Below are 20,069 nucleotides of genomic sequence, written 5' to 3'. Positions count from 1 at the left end.
AAACTACTATGAACCATTTGGCCCCACAATAAGACACTTGGTCTTTTATTAAATTAAGAGTTTGTCCCAGCTGTCACTCAATCACACATCACAACACATTCCAGAGCTGTCTCTGTGTGTGTGTGTGTGTGTGTGTGTGTGTGTGTGTGTGTGTGTGTGTGTGTGTGTGTGTGTGTGTGTGTGTGTGTGTGTGTGTGTGTGTGTGTGTGTGTGTGTGTGTGTGTGTGTGTGTGTGTGTGTGTGTGTGTGTGTGTGTGTGTGTGTGTGTGTGTGTGTGTGTGTGTGTGTGTGTGTGACTGCTAGGCGGGGGCCGGTCTCTGACTGACACAACCATTAGAGAGTTTTTACGCCTGTCTAAACCTTCTCCTTATAATGGATTATACTCTGAGCTCTCTGTCATACTTGGGAAGGGGAGCCACGGCTGAGGAGAGAGGAGAGGGAAAGAACAGGAGAACAGCTCTCCGGGATTCAGAGGCTAGCCTCAGTGCAACAGACGTGGTTTGGGAACCATACTTGGGAAGGGGAGCCACGGCTGAGGAGAGAGGAGAGGGAAAGAACAGGAGAACAGCTCTCCGGGATTCAGAGGCTAGCCTCAGTGCCACAGACGTGGTTTGGGAACCATACTTGGGAAGGGGAGCCACGGCTGAGGAGAGAGGAGAGGGAAAGAACAGGAGAACAGCTCTCCGGGATTCAGAGGCTAGCCTCAGTGCCACAGACGTGGTTTGGGAACCATACTTGCGTGATGAGTAAACTTGTCTTGCATAATGATTAGGCTTTTCCTCAGTGGAAAAACACAGTGGGCAGCTGCTGAGGAGAGGAGACTACTGTGTGTCTGCAGCTCTCCAGGATTCAGAGGCTAGCCTCAGCCTCTGCTACACACCCACTGACGGACTGCTCGGTCATCCAATGAGTATTCTCACGAGCCATAGACAAATCTCAAGCTATATGAATGTTGGTCTGGAATGACTTCCAAATGAGTGTCAAGCCGAGACCCCCAGACTCCACCAGTCTGTTGTGATGAGGAAACAATGCGAGACAGGTAACCTGGAATAGTGAATGGGTGAGGAATATTAGATTGGCATGATGGGGAGAATCTCAATTGCATGTTCCTCGTGTCCTCTCTCCTTGCCTCCTTCTCAAACCCCATTGGAGGAGAAGGTCAGAGGGGCCGTAATCTCTGGCTTTCTCATACACTGGGGTTTGAGAAGGAGGCAAGGAGAGAAAACAACGAGGAACATGCAATTGAGCTCCTCACAGAGTATTTTGAACAGATGCCTAAATTAGGCTGCGTCACTCACATCAGAATCAAAATACTCAGACTGACTCATAAGAGTAGGCAGTTCTATAAAAAGAAAGAGTGACTCAGCATGACCTTATAAGTTCAGCACAACCTTATAAGCAGTGGAACAACAAGCCATCAGTCTGCTGGGATCTTTGTCCAGAACTTTCAACAGGTAAAAAAGGGGCACAGAGTACACCCATTCATCACTGAGACTCATTGCTTTGTCTTTCCTGACAGGGAAGGAAAATATCACAAAAACACATAGATAATAACAAATAACTAGAAAAACGCCCCATGAATTGAAAAGTGTGAAAGATAGATTTTCTGTACAACACAATATTGTTTCTGTCTGGGGGTTGTTCCATTCTGTAACGGAGATAAACACCTATCAATCGTGTTCCGTCTGCACGCTGAAGATTCCATTATGGAAGGACACAATAGTGTTTAGCTGTTTGTGTTCAAAGCCACACAAAAGCTGGCCAAAGAACCAATTTCCTTTTCTTAAGAAACTCATTCATCTTCCACTGTTCCACATTCACAGCCAGAACAACAGACTAGTGAAGAGCCATTATCAAGCTGTCCGAGAAAATTAAATACACCTCACGGTCTCAACAATAATGGTCAAAGCTCAACTGAGAACTGAGAGAATATGTTTGAGGATGGCTGTGGTAGGGTTATGCTTCTAAAAGCTCAACTGAGAACTGAAAGAATATGTTGAGGATGCCTGTGGAAGGGTTATGCTTCTAAAAGCTCAACTGAGAACTGAAAGAATATGTTGAGGATGGCTGTGGAAGGGTTATGCTTCTAAAAGCTCAACTGAGAACTGAAAGAATATGTTGAGGATGGCTGTGGAAGGGTTATGCTTCTAAAAGCTCAACAGAGAACTGAAAGAATATGTTGAGGATGGCTGTGGTAGGGTTATGCTTCTAAAAGCTCAACTGAGAACTGAAAGAATATGTTGAGGATGGCTGTGGAAGGGTTATGCTTCTAAAAGCTCAACTGAGAACTGAAAGAATATGTTGAGGATGGCTGTGGTAGGGTTATGCTTCTAAAAGCTCAACTGAGAACTGAAAGAATATGTTGAGGATGGCTGTGGAAGGGTTATGCTTCTAAAAGCTCAACTGAGAACTGAAAGAATATGTTGAGGATGGCTGTGGAAGGGTTATGCTTCTAAAAGCTCAACTGAGAACTGAAAGAATATGTTGAGGATGGCTGTGGAAGGGTTATGCTTCTAAAAGCTCAACAGAGAACTGAAAGAATATGTTGAGGATGGCTGTGGTAGGGTTATGCTTCTAAAAGCTCAACAGAGAACTGAAAGAATATGTTGAGGATGGCTGTGGTAGGGTTATGCTTCTAAAAGCTCAACAGAGAACTGAAAGAATATGTTGAGGATGGCTGTGGTAGGGTTATGCTTCTAAAAGCTCAACAGAGAACTGAAAGAATATGTTGAGGATGGCTGTGGTAGGGTTATGCTTCTAAAAGCTCAACAGAGAACTGAAAGAATATGTTGAGGATGGCTGTGGTAGGGTTATGCTTCTAAAAGCTCAATTGAATTTGCAGACTATAGCATCATACAGAATGGGGTGCTCCGGAAGTTAAAAAACATGTGTTTACTTAGGGCCAGGAGTCTTTCCCTACCGTATGGCCTGACCAAAAAATAAATACAACTCTGGGCCCTCGCCCCGAAAGTCAGGTACTTGGTCAGTAAAGCTCTCGGTTCTATCAGTTCAAACAACAAAAACCTCCAAAGAGACCATACCAGCAATATTAGACACTACACACTACAAACTGCAGACTACATACTACAGACTACATACTACAGACTACAGACTACAGACTGCAGACTACAGACTACATACTACAGACTACAGACTATAGACAGACTACAGACTACAGACTACAGCACACACTACAGACTGCAGACTACTACAGACTACTACAGACTACATACTACAGACTACAGACTGCAGACTACATACTACAGACTACAGACTGCAGACTACATACCACAGTGACTGCAGACTACACACTACAGACTGCACTATACAGACTGCAGACTACACACTATAGACCGCACATACTACACTACTGCAGATTACACACTACAGACTGCAGACTACATACCACACTACAGACTGCAGACTACATACCAACACTGCAGACTACACACTACAGACTGCAGACTACATACTACAGACTACATACTACACACTACAGACTTACAGACTACTGCAGACTACATACCACAGACTACAGACTGCAGACTACATACTGCAGACTACAGACTGCAGACAAGACTACAGACTACATACTACACGCTACAGACTGCAGACTACATACCACACACTTCCTACACACTACAAACTGCAGACTACATACTACAGACTACATACTACAGACTACAGACTACAGACTGCAGACTACAGACTACATACTACAGACTACAGACTGCAGACTACATACCACAGACTGCAGACTACACACTATAGACCGCACATACTACACACTACAGACTACATACTACAGACTGCAGACTACACACTATAGACCGCACATACTACATACTGCAGACTACACACTACAGACTGCAGACTACATACTCACACTACAGACTGCAGACTACATACAGACTGCAGACTACATACTACAGACTGCAGACTACATACACTACAGACTACTGCAGACTACTACAGACTGCAGAACTACAGAGACTATGTTTACAGACTGCAGACTACAGACTACATACTACAGACTACAGACTACAACTACAGACTCAACAGACTGACAGACTGCATACACACACTATAGACTGAGACTGGCTGTGGACTACACTACATACTACACACTAAAGACTACAACTGCAGAACTACAGACTACAGACTGAGGATACACTACACACTGCAGACTACAGACTCAACAGAGAACAGACTACAGACTACATGTTGAGACTGGACTACAGACTACACACTACACACTAAAAGCTACACACTGCAGACTACATACACACACTACAGACTGAGAACTGAAAGAGATACAGACTACAGACTAGACTACAGACTACAGACTGCAGACTACATAGAACTACAGACTACTTCTACACTATAGACTGCAGACTACATACTACAACACTGCAGACTACACACTAACACTACAGACTGTTACAGACTACAGACTGTACTACACACTAGACTGCAGACTACATACTTCTAAAACAGACTACACTACAGACTGAGACTGAAAGACTATAGACCGACATACTACACACTACAGACTGCAGACTACATACACACACAGAGACTACTGAAAGAACTATGACTACAGGACTGGACTACACACTACACTGCAGACTACAATACCACTACAACTACAGACTGCAGACTACATACCTGTGGTACAGACTTCAGACTACACACTATAGACCGCACACACTACAGACTGCAGACTACACACTACATACACACACTACAGACTGCAGACTACATACCACACACTAGACTACAACTACAGACTGCAGACTACTTACCACTACAGACTGCAGACTTTACCACTACCACTACAGACTGGCTACTGACTACAACTAAACTAACACTACAGACTACACACTATAGACCGCACACACTAAACACTACAGACTACTACAGACTGCAGACTACATACCAAGACTACAGACTACTATCAGACTAAACACTACAGAAACACTACAGACTGCAGACCACACTACAGACTACACACTATAGACTACACACTACAGACTGCAGACTACATACTACAGACTGCAGACTACATAACTACAGACTACAGACTGCAGACTGCAGACTACATACTACAGACTACAGACTGCAGACTACATACCACACACTACAGACTACACACTACAGACTACATACCACACACTACAGACTACATACTACAGACTGCAGACTACATACCACACACTACAGACTGCACATACTACACACTACAGACTACAGACTACACACTGCAGACTACACACTATAGACCGCACATACTACACACTGCAGATTACACACTACAGACTGCAGACTACACACTACATACTACACACTACAGACTGCAGACTACATACCACACACTGCAGACTACACACTACAGACTGCAGACTACACACTACACACTACAGACTGCAGACTACATACCACACACTACACACTACAGACTGCAGACTACACACTACAGACTACACACTACACACTACACACTACAGACTACACACTATAGACCGCACACACTAAACACTACAGACTACACACTACAGACTGCAGACTACATACCACAGACTACAGACTACACACTATAGACCGCACATACTAAACACTACAGACTACACACTACAGACTGCAGACTACACACTACAGACTACACACTATAGACCGCACACACACTGCAGATTACACACTACAGACTGCAGACTACATACTACACACTACAGACTGCAGACTACATAACACACACTACAGACTACATACTACAGACTGCAGACTACACACTACACACTACAGACTGCAGACTACATACCACACACTACACACTACAGACTGCAGACTACAGACTACACACTACATACTACACACTACAGACTACACACTACAGACTGCAGACTACATACCACACACTACAGACTGCACATACTACACACTACAGACTACAGACTACATACCACACACTACAGACTACATACCACACACTACAGACTACAGACTGCAGACTACATACCACACACTATAGACCGCACATACTACACACTACAGACTGCAGACTACATACCACACACTACAGACTACATACCACACACTACAGACTACAGACTGCAGACTACACACTATAGACCGCACATACTACACACTACAGACTGCAGACTACATACCACACACTACAGACTACATACCACACACTACAGACTACATACCACACACTACAGACTACAGACTGCAGACTACATACCACACACTACAGACTGCAAACTACATACCACACACTACAGACCGCACATACATTTACATTTACATTTAAGTCATTTAGCAGACACTCTTATCCAGAGCGACTTACAAATTGGTGCATTCACCTTATGACATCCAGTAGAACAGTCACTTTACAATAGTGCATCTAAATCTTAAAGGGGGGTGAGAAGGATTACTTATCCTATCCTAGGTATTCCTTAAAGAGGTGGGGTTTCAGGTGTCTCCGGAAGGTGGTGATTGACGCCGCTGTGCTGGCGTCGTGAGGGAGTTTGTTCCACCATTGGGGGGCCAGAGCAGCGAACAGTTTTGACTGGGATGAGCGGGAACTGTACTTCCTCAGTGGTAGGGAGGCGAGCAGGCCAGAGGTGGATGAACGCAGTGCCCTTGTTTGGGTGTAGGGCCTGATCAGAGCCTGGAGGTACTGAGGTGCCGTTCCCCTCACAGCTCCGTAGGCAAGCACCATGGTCTTGTAGCGGATGCGAGCTTCAACTGGAAGCCAGTGGAGAGAGCGGAGGAGCGGGGTGACGTGAGAGAACTTGGGAAGGTTGAACACCAGACGGGCTGCAGCGTTCTGGATGAGTTGTAGGGGTTTAATGGCACAGGCAGGGAGCCCAGCCAACAGCGAGTTGCAGTAATCCAGACGGGAGATGACAAGTGCCTGGATTAGGACCTGCGCCGCTTCCTGTGTGAGGCAGGGTCGTACTCTGCGGATGTTGTAGAGCATGAACCTACAGGAACGGGCCACCGCCTTGATGTTAGTTGAGAACGACAGGGTGTTGTCCAGGATCACGCCAAGGTTCTTAGCGCTCTGGGAGGAGGACACAATGGAGTTGTCAACCGTGATGGCGAGATCATGGAACGGGCAGTCCTTCCCCGGGAGGAAGAGCAGCTCCGTCTTGCCGAGGTTCAGCTTGAGGTGGTGATCCGTCATCCACACTGATATGTCTGCCAGACATGCAGAGATGCGATTCACCACCTGGTCATCAGAAGGGGGAAAGGAGAAGATTAATTGTGTGTCGTCTGCATAGCAATGATAGGAGAGACCATGTGAGGTTATGACAGAGCCAAGTGACTTGGTGTATAGCGAGAATAGGAGAGGGCCTAGAACAGAGCCCTGGGGGACACCAGTGGTGAGAGCGCGTGGTGAGGAGACAGATTCTCGCCACGCCACCTGGTAGGAGCGACCTGTCAGGTAGGACGCAATCCAAGCGTGGGCCGCGCCGGAGATGCCCAACTCGGAGAGGGTGGAGAGGAGGATCTGATGGTTCACAGTATCAAAGGCAGCCGATAGGTCTAGAAGGATGAGAGCAGAGGAGAGAGAGTTAGCTTTAGCAGTGCGGAGCTCCTCCGTGATACAGAGAAGAGCAGTCTCAGTTGAATGACTAGTCTTGAAACCTGACTGCTTTGGATCAAGAAGGTCATTCAGAGAGAGATAGCGGGAGAGCTGGCCAAGGACGGCACGTTCAAGAGTTTTGGAGAGAAAAGAAAGAAGGGATACTGGTCTGTAGTTATTGACATCGGAGGGATTGAGTGTAGGTTTTTTCAGAAGGGGTGCAACTCTCGCTCTCTTGAAGACGGAAGGGACGTAGCCAGCGGTCAGGGATGAGTTGATGAGCGAGGTGAGGTAAGGGAGAAGGTCTCCGGAAATGGTCTGGAGAAGAGAGGAGGGGATAGGGTCAAGCGGGCAGGTTGTTGGGCGGCCGGCCGTCACAAGACGCGAGATTTCATCTGGAGAGAGAGGGGAGAACGAGGTCAGAGCACAGGGTAGGGCAGTGTGAGCAGAACCAGCGGTGCCGTTTGACTTAGCAAACGAGGATCGTATGTCGTCGACCTTCTTTTCAAAATGGTTGACGAAGTCATCTGCAGAGAGGGAGGAGGGGGGGGATTCAGGAGGGAGGAGAAGGTGGCAAAGAGCTTCCTAGGGTTAGAGGCAGATGCTTGGAATTTAGAGTGGTAGAAAATGGCTTTAGCAGCAGAGACAGAGGAGGAAAATGTAGAGAGGAGGAAAATGTAGAGAGGAGGGAGTGGAGTTTTCCTCCATTTCCGCTCGGCTGCCCGGAGCCCTGTTCTGTGAGCTCGCAATGAGTCGTCGAGCCACGGGGCGGGAGGGGAGGACCGAGCCGGCCTGGAGGATAGGGGACATAGAGAGTCAAAGGATGCAGAAAGGGAGGAGAAGAGGGTTGAGGAGGCAGAATCAGGAGATAGGTTGGAGAAGGTTTGAGCAGAGGGAAGAGATGATAGGATGGAAGAGGAGAGAGTAGCGGGGGAGAGAGAGCGAAGGTTGGGACGGCGCGATACCATCCGAGTAGGGGCAGTGTGGGAGGTGTTGGATGAGAGCGAGAGGGAAAAGGATACAAGGTAGTGGTCGGAGACTTGGAGGGGAGTTGCAATGAGGTTAGTGGAAGAACAGCATCTAGTAAAGATGAGGTCGAGCGTATTGCCTGCCTTGTGAGTAGGGGGGGGGAAGGTGAGAGGGTGAGGTCAAAAGAGGAGAGGAGTGGAAAGAAGGAGGCAGAGAGGAATGAGTCAAAGGTAGACATGGGGAGGTTAAAGTCGCCCAGCACTGTGAGAGGTGAGCCATCCTCAGGAAAGGAGCTTATCAAGGTATCAAGCTCATTGATGAACTCTCCGAGGGAACCTGGAGGGCGATAAATTATAAGGATGTTAAGCTTGAAAGGGCTGGTAACTGTGACAGCATGGAATTCAAAGGAGGCGATAGACAGATGGGTGAGGGGAGAAAGAGAGAATGACCACTTGGGAGAGATGAGGATCCCGGTGCCACCACCCCGCTGACCAGAAGCTCTCTGGGTGTGCGAGAACACGTGGGCGGACGAAGAGAGAGCAGTAGGAGTAGCAGTGTTGTCTGTGGTGATCCATGTTTCCGTCAGTGCCAAGAAGTCGAGGGACTGGCACAGCCAGAAGAGGACTGGCCACCCCACATAGCCCGGTTCCTCTCTAGGTTTCTTCCTAGGTTTTGGCCTTTCTAGGGAGTTTTTCCTAGCCACCGTGCTTTTACACCTGCATTGTTTGCTGTTTGGGGTTTTAGGCTGGGTTTCTGTACAGCACTTTGAGATATCAGCTGATGTACGAAGGGCTATATAAATACATTTGATTTGATTTGATTTGGAGGGAGGCATAGGCTGAGATGAACTCTGCCTTGTTGGCCGCAGATCGGCAGTTCCAGAGGCTACCGGAGACCTGGAACTCCACGTGGGTCGTGCGCGCTGGGACCACCAGATTAGGGTGGCCGCGGCCACGCGGTGTGGAGCGTTTGTATGGTCTGTGCAGAGAGGAGAGAACAGGAATAGACAGACACATAGTTGACAGGCTACCGAAGAGGCTACGCTAATGCAAAGGAGATTGGAATGACAAGTGGACTACACGTCTCGAATGTTCAGAAAGTTAAGCTTACGTAGCAAGAATCTTATTGACTAAAATGATTAAAATTATACAGTACTGCTGAAGTAGGCTAGCTGGCAGTGGCTGCGTTGTTGACACTACACTAATCAAGTCGTTCCGTTGAGTGTAATAGTTTCTGCAGTGCTGCTATTCGGGGGCTAGCTGGCTAGCTAGCAGTGTTGTTTTACGTTACGTTGCGTTAAAAGAACGACAATAGCTGGCTAGCTAACCTAGAAAATCGCTCTAGACTACACAATTATCTTTGATACAAAGACGGCTATGTAGCTAGCTGTGTAGCTAGCTACGATCAAACAAATCAAACCGTTGTACTGTAATGAAATGAAATGAAAATGTGATACTACCTGTGAATGCGACCAGGTTGTTGAGTCCTATTCGGTAGACGTTGGCTAGCTGTCGGCTAGCTGTTGGCTAGCTGTCGGCTAGCTGTTGGCTAGCTGTTGGCTAGCTAGCAGAGTCTCCTACGTTAAGGACGACAAATAGCTGGCTAGCTAACCTCGGTAAATTAAGATAATCACTCTAAGACTACACACTCTAAACTACACAATTATCTTGGATACGAAGACAGCAAAGACAGCTATGTAGCTAGCTAACACTACACTAATCAAGTCGTTCAGTTGAGTGTAATAGTTACTACAGTGCTGCTAATCGGTGGGCGTTTGCTAGCTGGCTAGCTGGCTAGCTGCTGGGCAAATAGCAGTGAAGACTACGTTAGGACGACGAAATACGATAATTATGCAATTATCTTTGATACAAAGACGGCTATGTAGCTAGCTAAGAAGAAATTGCTAAGATTAGACAAATCAAACCGTTGTACTATAATGAAATGTAATGAAATGTAATGAAAAAGTTATACTACCTGCGGAGCGAAGTGCCGATGCGACCGCTCGCTCCAACCCACTACAGACTGCAGACTACATACCACACACTACAGACTGCACACTATAGACTGCAGACTACACACTACAGACTGCAGACTACATACCACACGCTACAGACTGCAGACTACATACCACACACTACAGACTGCAGACTACATACCACACACTACAGACTGCAGACTACATACCACACACTACAGACTGCAGACTACATACTACACACTACAGACTACACACTACAGACTGCAGACTACATACCACACGCTACAGACTGCAGATTACATACCACACACTACAGACTGCAGACTACATACCACACACTACAGACTGCAGACTACAGACTGCAGACTACATACCACACACTACAGACTGCAGACTACATAGCACACACTACAGACTGCAGACTACATACCACACACTACAGACTGCAGACTACATACCACACACTACAGACTACACACTACAGACTGCAGACTACATACCACACACTACAGACTGCAGACTACACACTACAGACTGCAGACTACATACCACACACTACAGACTACACACTATAGACTGCAGACTACATACCACACACTACAGACTACACACTACAGACTGCAGACTACATACCACACACTACAGACTGCAGACTACAGACTGCAGACTACATACCACACACTACAGACTGCAGACTATATACCACACACTACAGACTACACACTACAGACTGCAGACTACATACCACACACTACAGACTACACACTATAGACTACATACCACACACTACAGACTACACACTATAGACTGCAGACTACATACCACACACTACAGACTACACACTACAGACTGCAGACTACATACCACACACTACAGACTGCAGACTACAGACTGCAGACTACATACCACACACTACAGACTGCAGACTATATACCACACACTACAGACTACACACTACAGACTGCAGACTACATACCACACACTACAGACTGCAGACTACACACTACAGACTGCAGACTACATACCACACACTACAGACTACACACTATAGACTGCAGACTACATACCACACACTACAGACTACACACTATAGACTGCAGACTACATACCACACACTACAGACTACACACTATAGACTGCAGACTAAATACCACACACTACAGACTACACACTATAGACTGCAGACTACATACCACACACTACAGACTACACACTATAGACTGCAGACTACATACCACACACTACAGACTACACACTATAGACTGCAGACTACATACCACACACTACAGACTACAGACTGCAGACTACATACCACACACTACAGACTGCAGACTACATACCACACACTACAGACTGCAGACTACATACCACACACTACAGACTGCAGACTACATACCACACACTACAGACTGCAGACTACATACCACACACTACAGACTGCAGACTACATACCACACACTACAGACTGCACACTATAGACCGCACATACTACACACTGCAGACTACACACTATAGACCGCACATACTACACACTACAGACTGCAGACTACATACCACACACTACAGACTGCACACTATAGACCGCACATACTACACACTGCAGACTACACACCATAGACCGCACATACTACACACTACAGACTGCAGACTACATACCACACACTACAGACTGCAGACTATATACCACACACTACAGACTGCAGACTACATACCACACACTACAGACTACACACTATAGACCGCACATACTACACACTACAGACTGCAGACTACATACCACACACTACAGACTGCAGACTACATACCACACACTATAGACCGCACATACTACACACTACAGACTGCAGACTACATACCACACACTACAGACTACACACTACAGACCGCACATACTACACACTGCAGACTACACACTACAGACCGCACATACTATACACTACAGACTACATACCACACACTACAGACTACACACTACAGACCGCACATACTACACACTACAGACTGCAGACTACATACCACACACTACAGACTGCAGACTACATACCACACACTACAGACTGCAGACTACATAACACACACTACAGACTACACACTATAGACCGCACATACTACACACTGCAGACTACACACTACAGACCGCACATACTACACACTACAGACTGCAGACTACATACCACACACTACATACTACACACTATAGACCGCACATACTACACACTACAGACTGCAGACTACATACCACACACTACAGACTACACACTATAGACCGCACATACTACACACTGCAGACTGCAGACTACATACCACACACTACAGACTACACACTATACACACACTATAGACCGCACATACTACACACTGCAGACTACACACTACAGACTGCAGACTACACACTACAGACGGCAGACTACATACCACACACTACAGACTACACACTACAGACCGCACATACTACACACTGCAGACTGCACACTACATACCACACACTACAGACTACACACTACAGACCGCACATACTACACACTGCAGACTACACACTGCAGACCGCACATACTGCACACTGCAGACTGCACACTACATACCACACACTACAGACTACATACCACACACTACAGACTACAAACTATAGACCACACATACTACACACTGCAGACTGCACACTACATACCACACACTGCAGACTACACACTACAGCCCGCACATACTACACACTGCAGACTGCAGACTACATACCACACACTACAGACTACACACTATAGACCGCACATACTACACACTGCAGACTACACACTACAGACCGCACATACTACACACTGCAGACTACATACCACACACTACAGACTACACACTATAGACCGCACATACTACACACTGCAGACTACACACTACAGACCACACATACTACACACTGCAGACTACATACCACACACACTACACACTGACTAGACCACACTACACACTACAGACTGCACACTGCAGACTACACACTACAGACCGCACATACTACACACTGCAGACTACAGACTACACACTACAGACTACCACACATACTACACTACACACTGCAGACTACACACTACAGACCGCACATACTACACACTGCAGACTACACACTGCAGACCACACACTGCAGACTACACACTACAGACCACACATACTAGACACTGCAGACTACACACTACAGACCGCACATACTACACACTGCAGACTACAGACTACACACTATAGACCGCACATACTACACACTGCAGACTACACACTACAGACCGCACATACTACACACTGCAGACTACACACTGCAGACCACACTCTGCAGACTACACACTGAAGAGTACACACACTGCACACTATACTACACACTAGACTACATTCTACAGATTACAAGCTACAGACTACACACTACAGACTATACACTGCAGACCACACTCTGCAGACTACAGAGTGTACACTACAAAGAGTACACACACTGCACACTACACACTAGACTACATGCTACAGATTACGCACTACAGACTACAGATTACACACTACAGACTACACACTACAGATTACATGCCACACACTACATACGACACACTACTGACTAGACACTACACACTACAGACTACATACCACACACTACACCCTAGACACTACAGATTACACACTACATACTACACACTAGACAGTACAAACTACACACTACAGACTAGACACTACAGATTACACACTACACACTACAGATTACACCCTACAGATTACACACTACAGATTACACACTACACACTATTTACTAAACACTACACACTACAGATTACACACTACATATTACACACTACATACTACACACTACATACTACATAGTACACAATAGACACTACAGATAACACACTACAGACTACACACTAGACACTACAGACTACACACTACAGACTAGACACTACAGACTACACACTACAGACTAGACTACAGAGACAACACTCTGAATGACTAAAAGATGCAGTTTTGCATCAGACCAGTAACAACAGATATTGATTCGTCATACTGTGGATTGATTCTCTCACGTCACTGCTCGTCTGACACCATTACAGCGAGCCTCCACCGCGGTCTGAAAAGCATCTCCTGCTGAGATGCTATTGGATTACAATCACCGGCTTCACTCCTCTCCACACGATTAAGGTCAATGCAAAATAAAACAGCATTTTCCTATGGAGCGAGTCAAGCTTTATTGTTCTCCAGTGCCCGAGGGGCTGTGTGGACAAGCTAACACACACACACGCACGCACGCACACACACACAGTTTGCTTGCAAGGCTTCATGGGTTTGACAGGGAGTGTGTGTGTGTGTGTATGTGCTTCCCATTTAGCCTGACCTCTCACTGTGGGAGGGAAATTAATTCTGATGGCAACATAACAGCTGTGACTAGAGATAGGCGGTGAAGCCTTGAAGAGGCACAGTGTGGAGTGGAGTGTGAAAACTGTCTATCAGAGAATCGGCATGGGGCCCATAATAAAGTGACTCCAGAAAAGAATAGTCTACCACTGAGGCAAGGCCAGTATACCTGGCATCCTGTCACTATTACCTCTATCAGGTGTTTCACTCTGTCGGAGCAGGAGCTCTAGGGGCCAGATTGAAGTGTTTGTTTCTCGCTCTGTCGGAGCAGGAACTCCAGGGGCCCGATTGAAGTGTTTGTTTCTCTGTCGGAGCAGGAACTCTAGGGGCCCGGTTGAAGTGTTTGTTTCTCGCTGTCGGAGTAGGAACTCCAGGGGCCAGATTGAAGTGTTTGTTTCTCTCTCTGTCGGAGTAGGAACTCTAGGGGCCCGGTTGAAGTGTTTGTTTCTCGCTGTCGGAGTAGGAACTCCAGGGGCCAAATTTAAGTGTTTGTTTCTCTCTCTGTCGGAGTAGGAACTCCAGGGGCCCGGTTGAAGTGTTTTTTTCTCTCTCTGTCGGAGTAGGAACTTGAGGGGCCAAATTGAAGTGTTTGTTTCTCTGTCGGAGTAGGAACTCTAGGGGCCCGGTTGAAGTGTTTGTTTCTCTCTCTGTCGGAGTAGGAACTCCAGGGGCCCGGTTGAAGTGTTTGTTTCTCTCTGTCGGAGTAGGAACTCTAGGGGCCCGGTTGAAGTGTTTGTTTCTCTCTGTCGGAGTAGGAACTCCAGGGGCCCGGTTGAAGTGTTTGTTTCTCTCTCTGTCGGAGTAATTGAACTATGTGTGTTTTGTTCCTAAGAGATTGACATTGCAGGTAGAAAACAAAAAGTGAAGCCTGCCAAGGTTATGAGAAAGACATGGTGCAAAACCTTGAGGTACATGTCCTTACAAATAACAACTGTCTTGAGGTACATGTCCTTACAAATAACAACTCTCTTGGGGTATATGGCCCTACAAATAACAACTGTCTTGAGGTACATGTCCTTACAAATAACATCTCTCTTGGGGTATATGGCCCTACAAATAACAACTGTCTTGAGGTACATGTTCTTACAAATAACAACTGTCTTGGGGTACATGGCCCTACAAATAACAACTGTCTTGAGGTACATGGCCCTACAAATAACAACTGTCTTGGGGTACATGGCCCTACAAATAACAACTGTCTTGGGGTACATGGCCCTACAAACAACAACTGTCTTGGGGTATATGGCCCTACAAATAACAACTGTCTTGGGGTATATGGCCCTACAAATAACAACAGTTTTGGGGTATATGGCCCTACAGATAACAACTGTCTTGAGGTATATGTCCTTACAAATAACAACTGTCTTGAGGTACATGGCCCTACAAATAACAACTGTCTTGAGGTACATGGCCCTACAAATAACAACTGTCTTGAGGTACATGGCCCTACAAATAACAACTGTCTTGGGGTACATGGCCCTACAAACAACAACTGTCTTGAGGTATATGTCCTTACAAATAACAACTGTCTTGAGGTACATGGCCCTACAAACAACAACTGTCTTGAGGTACATGGCCCTACAAATAATATCTGTCTTGAGGTACATGGCCCTACAAATAACAACTGTCTTGAGGTACATGGCCCTACAAACAACAACTGTCTTGAGGTACATGGCCCTACAAATAACAACTGTCTTGAGGTACATGGCCCTACAAATAACAACTGTCTTGAGGTACATGGCCCTACAAATAACAACTGTCTTGAGGTACATGGCCCTACAAATAACAACTGTCTTGAGGTACATGGCCCTACAAATAACAACTGTCTTGAGGTACATGGCCCTACAAATAACAACTGTCTTGAGGTACATGGTCCTACAAACAACAACTGTCTTGGGGTACATGGCCCTACAAATAACAACTGTCTTGAGGTACATGGCCCTACAAATAACAACTGTCTTGAGGTACATGGCCCTACAAATAACAACTGTCTTGAGGTACATGGCCCTACAAATAACAACTGTCTTGAGGTACATGGCCCTACAAATAACAACTGTTATAACAACAATTTCAGTAGCACGTCTTAGAGTGATGGACTGTGCCATTCCCACGGCCTCCACAACGTATCCGTCCACTCAGACAGGAGCCAATCAGACAGGTGTCTTTTACACCTGCTACTGCTCAACTAAAGAAATCTCGGTTGACCAACAGCCTATCGACCAAACAATCAACTAATTAGGGTCAGCCCTAAACTATTTTGAATCATCACATACACTGCTGCTGGTGTATTATTTGAACTGAAGCCTAGTCACTTTACCTCTACCTATATGTACATACAGTGGCTTGCAAAATTATTCAACCCCTTAATAAAATAGGAAAAATGCTGCCTTACAACCTGGAATTAAAATATGTTTGTTGGGTATTGTTTCATTTGATTCACACAACATGTCTACCACTTTGACGATGCAAAACATTTTGTATAGCTAGCTATTCACCCCCCAAAGTCAATAATGTGTAGAGACACCTTTTGCCGCAATTGCAGTTGCAAGTCTCTTGGGGTATGTCTTTATAAACTTGGCACATCTAGCCACTGGGATTTTCGCCCATTCTTCAAGGCAAAACTGCTCCAGCTCCTTCAAGTTGGATGGGTTCTGCTGGTGCACAGTAATCTTTAAATCATACTACATATTCTCAATTGGATTGAGGTCTGGGATTTGACTAGGCCATTCCAAGACATTTAAATGTTTCCCCTTAAACCACTGAAGTGTTGCTTTAGCAGTATGCTTAGGGTCATTGTTCTGCGGAATGGTGAACCTCCGTCCCAGTCTCAAATCTCTGGAAGACTGAAACAGGTTTCCCCCAAGAATTTCCCTGTATTTAGCGCCATCCATCATTCCTTCAATTCTGACAAGTTTCCCAGTCCCTGCCGATGAAAAACATCCCCACAGCATGATGCTGCCACCACCATGCTTCACTCTGGGGATGGTATTCTCGGGGTGATGTGAGGTGTTGGGTTTGCACCAGATATAGCGTTTCCCTTGATGGCCAAAACGCTCAGTTTTACTCTCATCTGACCAGAGTACCTCCCACATGCCTTTTGGTGAACACTGGACACTCTTCTGTAATTCCCAGCTCTGTGTCGTGTACGACTAAAGTGGTTCTATGGATATATACTCCAATCTCCGCTGTGGAGCTTTGCAGCTCCTTCAGGGTTATCTTTGGTCTCTTTGTTGCCTCTGATTAATATCCTCCTTGCATGAGTTTTGGTGGGCAGCCCTCTCTTGGCAGGTTTGTTGTGGTCCCATGTTCTTTCCATTTTTTAATAAAGGATTTAATGGTGCTCCATGGGATGTTCAAAGCTTCTGATATTTTTTTAGAACCAAACCTTGACACAGTTGAAGTTGGAAGTTTACATAAACTTAGGTTGGAGTCATTAAAACTAGTTTTTCAACCACCACAAATGTCTTGTTTAACAAGCTATAGTTTTGGCAATTCGGTTAGGACATCTACTTTGTGCGTAGACACAAGTAATTTTTCCAATAATTGTTTACAGACAGGTTATTTCACTTCACTGTATTTCAATTCCAGTGGGTCAGAAGTTTACATACACTAAGTTGACTGTGCCTTTAAACAGCTTGGGAAATTCCAGAAAATTATGACATGGCTTTAGAAGCTTCTGATAGGCTAATTGACATCATTTGAGTCAATTGGAGGTCTATTCAGTGCCTCTTTGCTTGACATCATGGGAAAATCAAAAGAAACCAAGACCTAAGAAAAAAAATTGTAGCCCTCCACAAGTCTGGTTCATTCCAAACGCCTGAAGGTACCACGTTCATCTGTACAAACAATAGTATGGAAGTATAACGCAGCCGTCATACCGCTCAGGAAGGAGACGTGTTCTGTCTCCTAGAGATGAATGTACTTTCGTGCGAAAAGTGCAAATTAATCCCAGAACAACAGAAAAGGACCTTGTGAAGATGCTAGAGGAAACAGGCACAAAAGTATCAATATCCACAGTAAAGCGTGTCCTATTTCTTCATAACCTGAAAGGCCGCTCAGCAAGGAAGAAGCCACTACTCTAAAACCACCATAAAAAAGCCAGACTACAGTTTGCAACTGCACATGGGGACAAAGATCGCTCTATTTGGAGAAATGTCCTCTGGTCTGATGAAACAAAAATAGAACTGTTTGGCCATAATGACCATCGTTATGTTTGGAGGAAAAAGGGGGAGGCTTGCAAGCCTGAGAACACCATCCCAACCTTGAAGCACAGGGGTGGCAGCATCATGTTGTGGCGGTGCTTTGCTGCAGGAGGGACTGGTGCACTTCACAAAATAGATGCATCAAGAGGAAGGAAAATTACGTGGATATATTGAAGCAACATCAAGACATCGGTCTGTTAGTTAAAGCTTGGTTACAAATGGGTCTTCCAGATGGACAATGACCCCAAGCACTCTTCCAAATTTGTGGTAAAAATTGCTTAACGTCAACAAAGTCAAGGTATTGGAGTGGCCATCACAAAGCCCTGACCTCAATCCCATAGAAAATTTGTGGGCAGAACTGAAAAAGTGTGTGCGAGCAAAGAGGCCTACAAACCTGACTCAGATACAACAGCTCTGTCAGGAGGCATGGGCCAAAATTCACCCAACTTATTGTGGGAACCTTGTGGAAGGCTACCTGAAACATTTGACCAAAGTTAAACAATTTAAAAGCAATGCTACCAAATACTAATTGAGTGTATGTAAACTTCTGACCCACTGGGAATGTGAATTAAAGCTGAAATAATTCTCTACTATTATTCTGACATTTCCCATTCTTAAAACAAAAGTGGTGACCCTAACTGACCTAAGACAGGGAATTTTTACTAGGTTTAAATGTCAGGAATTGTGAAAAACTGAGTTTAAATGTACTTGGCTAAGGTGTATGTAAACATCCGATTTCAACTGTATGTACTTCACAACTTCGTCCCAGACCTGTTTCAAGAGCTCCTTGGTCTTCATGATGCCCCTTGCTTTGTGGTGTTGTAGACTCTGGGGCTTTTCAGAACAGGTGTATATTGAGATCATGTGACACTTAAAGTCCACCTGAGTTCAATCTAACTAATTATGTGACTTCTGAAGGTAATTAGTGGCACCAGATCTTATTTAGGGGCTTCAT

Source organism: Oncorhynchus keta, chromosome 8 (assembly GCF_023373465.1).
Source record: "Oncorhynchus keta strain PuntledgeMale-10-30-2019 chromosome 8, Oket_V2, whole genome shotgun sequence".
Lineage (NCBI taxonomy): Eukaryota > Metazoa > Chordata > Actinopteri > Salmoniformes > Salmonidae > Oncorhynchus > Oncorhynchus keta.
Note: the sequence above shows the minus strand (reverse complement) of the source record.